Genomic DNA, 12,308 nt, shown 5'->3' with positions numbered 1-12,308 from the left:
ATGTCACAGTAAGTTTTAATGCTTTTAAACAGGTGCTAGGAACCTAAATACTTCTCTATTATGGACAGCTGAAGGTTGCCTCTGCAGTCTCTATCATCAATCACCAAATTACCGTGGCTTGGAGAATCAATCCCTTAGTTTAGGGAAGATATCATGGTTTATATCCGGAGTGAGGAAAACATTTGTGTCCCTACCTATCCATTAAACTTTTATTATGATTATTATTTATTATTATTATATTTTTTATTTTTTAAAAATCTAATTAGTCTGGAATCAGGGGCTTCAGGCAGGCACAAAATTAAGAAATAATTTTTAACTTTAACTTAATTGTTACAGCACTTAGATTCCTGTACATTTTCTTATGAAGAAACAAACATTTGCTATGGTTCATCAAGGCTGAGCATATTAAATTACTTTTGCATTTCATAGAGTAATGCATGTCAGAGCAGACTGTGATCTGATCTTTTTTTTTTTTTTTCTTTCTTTTTGGGTGGTTCTTTGGGGACCCAGGAGTTGGAATCAATGATCCTTGTGGGTCACCTCTAACTCATATATTGATATATATTATATCATCATTATGATTATGATAATTATATAATCATATAATCCTATGATTATAAGCAACTCTTGCAAGAGCATGGGTAGGATCTTGTTCAAGAGGGAGGTGTTTCTGTGCCACTTTGAAGAAACAGAAAGTGGTGGAGGAGAAGGTGCTGCTGGATATATCCCATTATTTCTGGATTGGAGAGAAGGTTTACCATGTTACTGCAGCCAGATCACACCCTACCTGGTTCACCAATGCAGAATGCTGCCCTGAGAAACCCTGTAGGATGCTGCCAGGAGCTGCTTTAAAGGCTGCCAGGAACTTTTGGGAAATCGTTTGAAGGCAGAGAGTTTAGAAAGAAGTGGTCTGACTCCCCATGGGTTTTGTTTAAGGAAAGCAAGTGCTACAGCATCTAAAGCAACACAGGTGTATCACCATAGAGGAGCAGAAGATGCCTGTTTGTGCAGTCTGCCTCGTAGAAACTCAGGGAAAGGGAGAAAAACTGCTTTGGAAAGTTGTCCAACTTTCCTCTGGGTACAAAGGCAGCACATTTAAAAGCCACTGGAAAGGAAATGGATAAATACTTGATTTTTTTGAAAGTGATGACTATTTGCACTAGTTGCCTGTGGAAAGATTTGATGTTTTCAGCTGATGTCCTCATCTTCTAGAAATATATTCTGACTGGTGACTTGTACTGAGACAATTTGCTTTGAAAAGCAAGAAGTATCATGTGTAACAGTAAATTGCAGTCTTGATCCATGCAAATTAACAGTGACTCAGAATTCATCAGGTGGCCTTCAGTGATAGGTGCCAATTCCATCCAATCCTGGAGACAGTGTTGTGTCATTTTTTTTCCGCTGCTGCTAATTTAGATTAATGCTTTTTATTGTTGGTTGTCAGCTTTGACTGATTGAACAGTAAAGTTACATTTCATTTCCCCTCTTTCATTATGGCACTTTGTGAAGAAAAATACAAATGAATTCAGATGTTTAATTAAAGCATAGAAATATTTTTTCTGGCTCTGATTTCAAGAACAAGCCTAGAGAAATGTACTGATTGGGTTACTGATTGTGTTAGTGTAAATTCACTAATTGACTGTTCTCTCTCTCTCTGTGGCAAGTAGTTCAGACTGAAGTTGTTATTTATTGCCAGTTTATCTCTTTCCAGGATGCTGTAAATATCTGCAGAAAGAACAATCACATTCCTGCAAACAGATTTTTCCACTACCTCCACATCAGCGCTCTCTCTGGATTAATTTCCCTCTTCTGTAAAATCTTAATCTCACTCTCCCTGACCTATAAACAGAGAAGGTAAAAAATCCTAGCAAGAGGGCAGATGTAAGAAGTCAGTGTGTGTGCAAAGTTAATTGGTTACAAGAAAAGTTGTCAGTCCTAGAAGTTGATCAATCTATCAGTGATGGCAAACACACTTATGGACATTTATAAAGGATGAAAATGGATAGCACAGGAGTGTCCTTTCTAGCTTGTGGTTTTTTTTTTTGGTTTTTTTTTTTTGTTTTTGTTTTGTTTTTGTTTTGTTTTTTTTCATAGCTGAGCAAGGAAATGATTTCATCATTCCCTTCTGCACCTCAAAATGTCATTTTGGTAGACATTGTAATGCACAAGGACAGCAGTGGTGTTTGATCTGGTCAGTCACAGACTCCTGGGTTCTACTGGAGCTGAGTTCATTGGAAAAGCCAGTTAAAATGCTTGAAGAAACTTCAGACCCCGAAACCACCATCCATAGCGTTGGGCTGTAGGTTAGTCAGGGTAAACTATCTGGAGAGAGATGTACTTTCTGCAGAAAGAGTAGGAATATATTGCAAGTCAGCAAGATACAGGATTTAGAAAAAAAAAAAAAAAACAACAACAACAACACAACAAACAGGAAAGCTATGAAGAGAAATAGTGAAGGGATAGAGGAAATTTTGGGGGATTAAAACCATGACCTGCCAAGTTTTCTGATTTCTGGCAGTGATTTTTGACCAAGAACTCTATTTACTTTGGTTTATTGCTTCACAGCTTAAGAAAAATAAAGTCTTGGTCCATGCATTTGAAAATAGAAGAGGATACACTGAAGAGAGTATCACCCATGATTTTATTTTTCTTTCAGTGGAAACAAACCTCTAGCATACCGGATAGTGGATCGCAGTTTAAAACACCAGAAAAATAGATCTTCTGGGCTGATCAAATTCATTCACAATAAAGCTAGTTTTTCAAGATGAGGACTGTCTTCAAGAGAGCCCATACCCTGATCTTGAAGTACTTGGGGCCACGTTTAGTATCTATGCTGATCTAACCCAAATATTCCTAAGCCCCATTCAAAAAGTTTGTTTTTTTTTTTTTGAAGAAAAGTGTATTGTAGCTGTCTTATTTAAAAACAAACAAACAAACAAAAACAAACAAACAAACAAAAAAAAACACAAACACAAAAGCACCAAAACCAAGTTGGACAATACTGCCTAACATTTGGACAGCTCTGCAATGGAGATGCTCCTTATCATTGCCTTCTTCTGCACTTCTTGAGAGACCTTGCACTAGCAGCCCTGAGACATACCTGAAATGTCAAATTAGTAGATTTTGTGGTAACCGACTTTGTGATAACTTGTTTCCTCTTCCCTGAAATAAACTTATTGCGGGTAAATATTGCTGAACTGACATGACAGAACAGATGTCTATTATGTCTAAGCACATGAGCTCCACTGATATATAGGGCTGTGTAGTTTAACAAACAACTAAGGGGAAGCTTAGGGTTATTGGGGGTTGAAGAAAAAAGCAAAGAGATGTTCCTGTGAGTTCTATCCAATGGGATGTGCAACAGGACACTGCACGATGTGGAGAACTAATGAAATTTCAGAGAGAGAAAATTTCTTTCATTGCTATAGAAATGCAGAAAAATCCACTGCAGCCTGTAGAGGAAAGGCAGCCTATTTCCATCTGCTTCAACCAACGGAAGAGGAGTCTGCAGGACTGGGAAGGATATGGCCAAGAAGAGTTCAAATCTCAGCTACTTTCTCCAGTGCATTTTAAAAATCTCCCTAAAAGCTGGTTTCTTAGTTGATTTAGCATTTTTCTATGCAATCAGATCATTTTTGTCTCTGGTCAATGAGTGTTGCTGCTACTGGAATACAAGCCATCAAATGGGTCCAGTCTCTTTTCTCCATAAAAAGTGAGCCTGTGGTTTTCAAAGTGCAAACCATCAACCTTAAATCAGTACTTCACTAAAAGTCCACTGGCAAGAGTGTTCTGGAAAGTTTAGAGGTGAAAATGGCAGCTACTGATAAAATTACTTTGTGAACTCAAGTTGATATAAGGCAAATAATTCAGAAAAGGATTAGGCACTTACATGAATATGAATAACATCAGCAATTGCACTGGCAAAGAGAAAATTTACAAGGGTTATCAATCCTTATGCTTCAGAGCATGGGGCCATTTCTGGGAAGAAATATTTTCCTGCCTATATAGCCCTTAATCCTCAGAGGCCTCATTGTATGACACCAGCATCTAAAGCCTCTCTGAGTGTCTTGGAAAGAGAGGTACAGCAAAACTCTGAGGGAGGTGAGATGAGTTTCGCTGTGAAGTTAGGAAGAATGCATGAATGGAACAGGATTACCAAGACGATGAAGGGCTGGCAATTCCCATTGATCATTATTAGTCCTAAAGCAGAGGCTGGCTGGTTTTCTGGAAAACAACACTGTGTGTGAAGTGGTTTGACTACTGAAGGGCGATAGCTCTTTTCTTAGTGTGGTGAGGGTCTCTGACAGTTTTCCCTGGGAGTTAAGTACAGGATACCTTTTCACTTCCAGTCTGTGGCTTAGCAAACATCTTACTGAGTCAGTATTAAATCATGAAGTTTGTGAAGAAAGTCCTCCCTTGCTCCAGCCAGCTGTACACACAGCCACCTGAATTATGAGCTCTGCATAAACATACTGGCTCCTTCTGTCCTCCTCTTACCCCTGCAAGGTTGCACTCCTTGGGGAAACAAAGAATCACAAACAGTTTGCACAACTGTGATGTTAAATCACTACAGCAAAATTTATGGCAAGGCTAAGGAAAGCAAGTTTGTACTTTAATGACACTCTAAATACTCATTTTCTGTTGCCTTTCTCAGAAGCCAGAGAAGAGGGAATTATCTTAGTTGTAACTCTGCCAAAGTATGTAGAGCTGCACTGGGAGTTTTTCCCTTGTGATGTTGTCTCTACCTGACTGAGGGGGTCTTATCTTCAAATTGCTTAAAGTACTTGTTTTCCTGCCCAAATGATAAAATAGAGCTTTGGGTCCTCAATGTCCTTTGGGTTTTCAAATAGGAGTATTTTGTTGCCAAAAATACAACCTGGTCTCATGCTTACCAACCTATCTTTATCTTGATGTCTCATGTGTGATATCCTGGATTTCACCAGGAGATGCCTATCTGATACAGGAGACAGTGAAGCCAAGGGAGTAGTTTTGAATTCAAACCCTCTTAAGCACAGCATCATATCATGGTGAAACCACTGGATGAAACAAAGACTGACAGTTTAATTTCTTGAAGTACTGGAAAAGACATCTGCCACGATGGCTAATGGCTTCTGCAACATGATGGTAATAGACTGTGAGGCTCTTTACAGCTAAAGAAATTAATCCTTTTCTTTTTTTTTTCTTTTTTTTTTTTTTCTTTTTTTCTTCCTTAATCTATCTGTCTTTTTGTGTATAAAATCATATTTTTTTGCTATCTACAGCATGACTATTTTGTCTCCCCATTCCTTCTCTGTCTGCCTTTAACATCTAATCTCCAAGGATTTTACAAATCTGCCAGCACTGATACCTTCTTTTAGCATTAACAAAATTGCTGAAATCAAATTCTGAAAGGACCTTTATACCTATTGCCATTAAAATGTCTTCTCTACCTTGTGATGAGGCAGAAGTACTTTTGGCCAAAAATGAAAACAAAAACTAGACAATATTTGATCAAAGCCTTGTATGATTGTTTTGAAATAAGTATGTGTCTATGTTGAATATGAACAGATGATTTCTACATAATAATTCTAAAAATAATAGTAATAAAACAACAATAATCCTTCTCCACAAAAAAAGAAAAAGGAAAAAAACATTTCATAATAGCACTTTTTTTCCCTAGTATCTTAAATACATGACAGAAAATCACCTCAAAGGCAAAAAAAAAAAAAAAAAAAAAAGTATGAAACTTGGGATCAGAAAAAATATCTGGGAATTTCATAAGCAGAAGAGGTAGAGTATTGACATTATCTGTGCATTTGTAGTCTTGTCCACCAGAATAGCAGCAGCTCCCTTTACCCACCCCTGTTCTCTGGATGCCTGTGGTACCTTGGGTCCCCATCCATACTGATGGGCCAGTCCTAATTCCCAGCCTGGGTGGGCAGCTGCTGGGTTGTCCCTGCCCCTCTTCTGATACAGCTGCTCCCTCAAGCCTCACTTCTGTACTCATGCAGTTTGGTGAAACCTGTAAAATGTCACTGTTTCTGGGACTTATCTCCTTCTTTCAAATGTGGTTGAAATTGGCAAGTGTATGCAAAAGTAATTAAGGGAGGATTGACGGACAGTTTGACAAGGTACCTTATTTCCTTAGGAAATCAGGCTAAAAAAAATAAAAAAGGATTGTTATATAAAAATCATATATATATATTTTTCAAAACAAATAACTTCCTTTGTTCCCTTGAGCATCAAAGATTAGCAGAAGCCGGAGGAATTTTTAAGTCCAATTTAAACTTCAGAGCTTGACTAGAAGTTTACTACTGAATTGTCAATTACCTTGGACTTTTTAATTAGCTCAGCTTTTGGGCTCTGGTACAATATTTATTTAGTCTGTTTTTAAAGAAAAATATGTACAACTTAGTGAAAATAAAACTGGCTTTATGAAGCCAGTTTTTTTTTTTTTTTTTTTTTTTGAAAATAAATATATGAAACTAGAACATAATTTTGTCTAACGTATGAAGGTGATTTTTTGTTTATTTTTTAAGGTTTTACATTAGTGATCATTAGTGATCATGAAAGTGATCATTTTGTAATACATGCTATAGGGTTGTTCCTTCCTGATCAATGCATTATTTTTAGGCTTTTCTGTTGGGTTCATTTGTATAGTGTTCTTGTGTTCAGTGAAAAAGTGAAGGTGCAGAGTAGTGTCCAAGAGAGTGTCTGTGATGTGTGTATACAATTCTTCAGATGGATGCATCATCCAAAATCTAAGTCACAATTGTCCTTAGGAGAAAATAAGACTGCTAATTAAAGTTTTGACTTCAAGACAGAAGACCTCTGCATCACAGTATACAAAATACAACAAATATTGATGAATTCTCACACTCCCTGTCCATGGAACTGCAGAAATACAGAAGTTGCAAGTTGGTTGTGAGACATGAGAGATGGCATAAAGGAGCTCTCTTCTTAAACTTCAGCCACACTTTTCAGGATTCTCTTTCCCAAAACATTTTTGTGACACGGTGCATGTGGGTACTTGACTTACATGCTGGGAATTGAATTGGAGAGCTTCAGATCTGCAAATTGATCTGAGAAGTTGAGCATCTGTACATGGAGGCTATAACCTTTTATTTTCTTTATGGATTGAGAGAAGAGTATTTTCATGTACGCTATTTGCTGGGTTAGATGCAGAATACTTAAGCAGAGACAGACTGAGACTAGAACTGCATGAAATTGTACACAGATAAATTTAGACTTTATGCTAGAACAGATCTGCCTGAGATTTTCTTTCCTCTTACCAAAACAGCAGAACATTTGCTTGGAGTACTGGAGAAGTAGGATTTCTCTCAGAAATACTTCCTGTGCTGAGAATTTGTCCCTGTTCATTCCTATTACCAGTAAGAACAGCAAGTCTGTGGATAGACAGATGACAAATATTTAACTGTTACTGATATGGAAGAAATAATAGAGGAAGAAATTAAAAATAAATAAAAAAATATTTTCTTACGTCTTTTTTTCTCCTCCCTTGGTTACAAGTCCCAGCATTTTTTTATGCTTCAGTCTCTCAATCTGGCTGTAGTCTGCTAGAGGTGTAAAATGGGTGACAGGGTTTCTGTCCCTGGGAAATAGAAGTGAAGAGTAGAAATCACTTAAAGTAAGAATTGGTTGCAGTTGATATAGTTTGATGTCAAGCTGCAATAACTGCAAAGACTTTCTCAGGAATAGCCAGGTCTTAAGTATCTGTCTGTGCTGCCTTCCCAGGTTCTTTTGCTCATTTTTGAGCTAAATGCCTATATGACTATACAGTGTTTGAGTCTCTATCAATGCAGTACGGGACTGGATCCAGCTGCCTTGCTTCAGGATGGCCATCTTTTAAAGGAAAAGAACTTCTATTACAGTGGTTTTCAGCATTTTCCTTGAGAAAACAATTTCCTTTTTCACTCTTTAACTTAGAATAGCTGAACATCCACATCTCCATGTCTGCTTCCCATTAAACTGGGATCAATATGAGATTGTGTCTGCTGGCTTTGGCCACACTTAATGAAACAGGGATCTATCAAACTTTTTTCTGCCTCCTGGTTAAGTTTGCTGTCTATTTTTTCAGATAAATATCAGTGAGGGAAGGGTCTGTGGTGGCAGGAGAAGGACCATTTTGAGAACCAGTTGGTTAAAGGTTTAAATATTTGTCTGCACCATGCCCCACGGACATTATTTGTGTACTTTCTCTCTGTGTTTATTCAGATTTGCAATGTTCTTGTAGCAGGTGAAGTGCTGTTTTGAGGGTTGCCAGTCCCTGAAACTGCTAAATCAAAATGCTCTGGTGCATTGAATTTTGGCATTACTATTCAGTAAATTGTGTATCTTCCCCTCCTCTGCTCCCTCTTGATATGTCTTGTTCAATAACAGCCTTTGCCTCTGACACCAGATGAATGTGGCATGGATATCCAGGCAGACTGAAGTACACCCAGGAACAGAGGTTGTTCCTGAGACAACCCTCACATAGTGTGTGCCTCTAGATACAGTGACAACAATGTATCCTGAGCTGCTTATCAAGTGCCATGAGTGGCTTCTGAAATACTGCTGGGTATCCTTCAATCTCAGGCTACAAAGCACAGAAGGAGCTGAAGCCAGGCAGTTAGGAGGTGGGCTGGCTGGGCAGTATAGGCTAGATGTTTAAGCTGGTAGCTAAATGTGAGTGCAAAATCCCCTTCAATTCTCAGTGAATAAGCCTCTGGACTGCAATATTAATTCATTGGTTTGGAGATACTTCTAGAGCCAACAAGGTTCATTCAATGTGTTTATGTATTTCTCCAAAGATTTTGGGTTATGGTGTTGCTAATTTCCTATAATAAATGCATGTTTTTTAAAGAACTGTTTTATTTTAGTTGGGTAAACCTGTGCTGTACTCAGAGAGTTCTTCTCACTTGTGTAGAAAAAAAAATGACAAAAAAGCTTATCCTTTAATATTTTTCAGAAAGGAAGGGTCTGCTCTGAACCTAATGGTTGATAAGTCAGTTCAGGCTCTTTTACTATTTCTTCTGATAGGTAACTCAGTTCTGAAATGTCCTTTCACTCCACAACCTAAAACATGCTTTGCTTAAGAGCTGCAGCTCTATTACCCTTTCAGAGCAAGCTATAATACTTATGAAAGTTTTTCAATCATGCTCCAATGTCCTTTGGGACAGACTACTTTTGCTTATTAGACACTTTTCTGATAATGTCTTTTCTGCATCTTTCCCTAAGATGACACGTTACTGTATTTCATGTTGGAAGTCGTGGGAAAAGGTCTATGTTCAGTGATATATATATATATATATATATATATATATATATATATATTCAGTGACTATATGACAACATGGCCCTCTGATATCTAATAATCCTCTGGACATATCTTTGACATTGCCACCCTGCTAGCTGCCTTTTCTTCTTATGTAGTGAGTGGTCAGTCATCAGCAACTGAGATGAGGTGAGCTCACATGGAAAGTTCTTCCCTCAGAAAGAAAACATCCAAAAAGGAAGGATGGGAGAAAAATGAAGGCAAAATATACCAATACGTTATTTGAACTCAAGATTTCTAACTTTATTTTCCATGTTGGGATGCTGTGCATCATTTTATAGGAACACCTATTGTCATGCCCCTGTGGCAGGCTGTGGTTTGTGTCATAGGGTCTGTTCCAGTACTTAGAGAAAAGTCTGCAGAGAAACTCCCATGAAATTTATTAAGCTAAGAATTGGTTCTCTCCTAAGAGAGCTGTGTTCCAGAAATTTGCCTGCTGACACTTGGGGAAGGCGGAGACGATGTAATTTGGACTGTTTTAAAAATAAAATTGTTGTCTTTCATAAAAAGTCTGTTTTCAGCTTTGTAATTGCTTCTGGCAAACACTGACAAATTGGTGAAATTAGTGGGATGGTTTTGGCAAGGTAGCTGGCTTCTTCAGGTTCTCCCACCCCTCATCTGTCCACTTCATCAAGTTATGCTAAATTGGCAGCATTTAAAAAATAATAAAAGGGGGGAAAATTCCAATATTCAGAGACAGCTAAGCAGAAAGTTGAAATGCAATGGCTTCTACTTTTTGTCAAATTTGAGATATATTATCGAGGATAAAAAACACAAACTGTGACTGCCAAAAAAAAAAAAAGAAAAAAAAAAAAAAAAAAAGAAAAAAAAAAACATAAAGTCCAGAGGAACTAACTTGCAGGTAAAACATGTTAGGGAGATCATTTAGTATGATCACACAAGCTTCACAGGTGGTATCCAGATGCCACCAGCCTGAACATCAGTGTAAAACCCCAGCCTGATTTCACAGCCTCGTTCATTGTTCTATCTTGATATGGCATCCATTCTGCTTATCTGCAATAAGAGACAGTTTCTTCATCCACTGCCCTTTCAGTGTGTGACGACCATAAACTACTGGTTACAAAGGCTGAACATTTGAGAATCTAGTGATATTTAAGGGAAAAGATTTCCAAGCCCTTGATAGAAATACACCACTGAAATGCACAAAGAAGCAAGCACAACTTCCTTGCTCTTAGAGTGATAAAGAAATTAACAGCACACCAGGTTCCAAAATCCCACAGGTGTTTGGAGATATCTCCTTTTTTCTCTTCTTTAAACACTTCTCTTCCTCCAAAATGTATAAAGCTAGCTGCATCTAAAGGGATGGCAAGACACAGAAAAGATATTGCTTCCCCTGAGTTTTATGAAGCCGATATCAATCTTTTATTTCATAAACTTCAGGCCTGTTATTACCCTAAAAGCGTGTTCCACAGCATTTAATGTGACACTGATGAGAATACAAATAAGGAGAAGTGAGGGAGATGGAGGACAGAGGGAGAACAATCAAATGATGTTAAATGTAAGGACCTGAACAGCGCTTCCATATCCGCTGCCATTGAGGAGAGTTTAAAATGGACATGAAACCACAGAGCATCTGAGTTGTGTTTGGGGCAGTAAATCAGTTTATGCTTCAGTACTGAAGAGAAAAATACCAACTGAGGCAGGTGAAAGAAGAAATTTGCATTATGGAGGCATGAAGGCTTGCATGTGAACTAATGAGGCATGTTTTAGCTGAGCACTGTGTGGAAAGTTAGGGGAAAAATGTCCTTGAAATTGAGATGACGTGGAGTGAAAAAAGAAGCTTCAGATTTTCTAAACTTTCACCTGGCAGTGTATGAAATGCTGATTAGTTTTATGTCATGTTTATCCAGTGCTTGCTTAGATTCTAGTTGACATGTGCATAACTTAAGTAGATAAATATTCTTGCTCCTGAGTATTGAGAAAAGGTTGGCTCACTCATTTTGTTTCTTTTCTGATATGTGATTAGCTAACAATCAGTACATTTAAAAATCAGGTAATTCCTTGTACAGGGTGTGGCTCTGCAATTCCTTGCTGCAGTACATTGGGGGACATGTAGAGTGACGTGGATTTAAGGAGACACAGGACAGGTACATGAAGTGAAATCCACAGAGAATTACCAGAGAATTTCACACTGTAGTAGAGACATAAAGCAAGACATCATCCATTGCTCGTCAGACCTTGGGGGAAAACCATGGTGGTCTCACTAGAGTCAGCCTTGAGCTGAAGATCAGACCCACAGTGCTCACTGGTGGGTTTACCAAACTGCTTTAGCAACAGCCAGCATACATAGTCCAGCTGCATTGCCACATAGGAAACAGTCTCAAACACTCAGTTTGCTCATGAAATCCTCCTTTCCCCAAGCTATATCCTGAACTTTGATGGGCAATTTACAGGCCAGTACAGACAGAAAAAAGTAAGAGATTATACCATGTCTGAACCTAATCTGGAGAAGAAGAGGTAGAGTGTGGTCCGGACCCAACCTTGAATGTATTCAGGGAAATAATGTCTTTCTGTTCATTGTATTTTTTTTTCCAATATCATGTAGCTCTGGAGACAGTAGTTGAAGAATCTGAGAAGTCATTTCAACAGTCTTGAGAAATCTATGTTAGCACTTTTAAGAAGTGTTACTTTGAATGAGATGAAATTGAAATGGTGACAAATTACCCGATACTGCCTTAGGAAACAATGCTTCAGGCGTCTTGACAGTCCCTTCAGACTCCCTAAATGCTCTATAAATATATTAATTTTTGGAATCAGTTGTACCATATGTGATATGTACTATCAGTTCTTAGTATTCTGTGCCAAATTTGTACACATCAGCGTATGCTGGAAAATTAGCTCATTTTCAGATTATTATTCCAAATAAAGATTCAGAATATGCACATGAAGATTGCATGTAATTTTTCACAGACATGGACATTTTGATGTAACACATATGAATTTTGATACAAATCAAACTATCAAAAAACCTCAG

Source organism: Aythya fuligula, chromosome 7, assembly GCF_009819795.1.
Source record: "Aythya fuligula isolate bAytFul2 chromosome 7, bAytFul2.pri, whole genome shotgun sequence".
Lineage (NCBI taxonomy): Eukaryota > Metazoa > Chordata > Aves > Anseriformes > Anatidae > Aythya > Aythya fuligula.
This window is presented reverse-complemented; position numbering follows the sequence as displayed.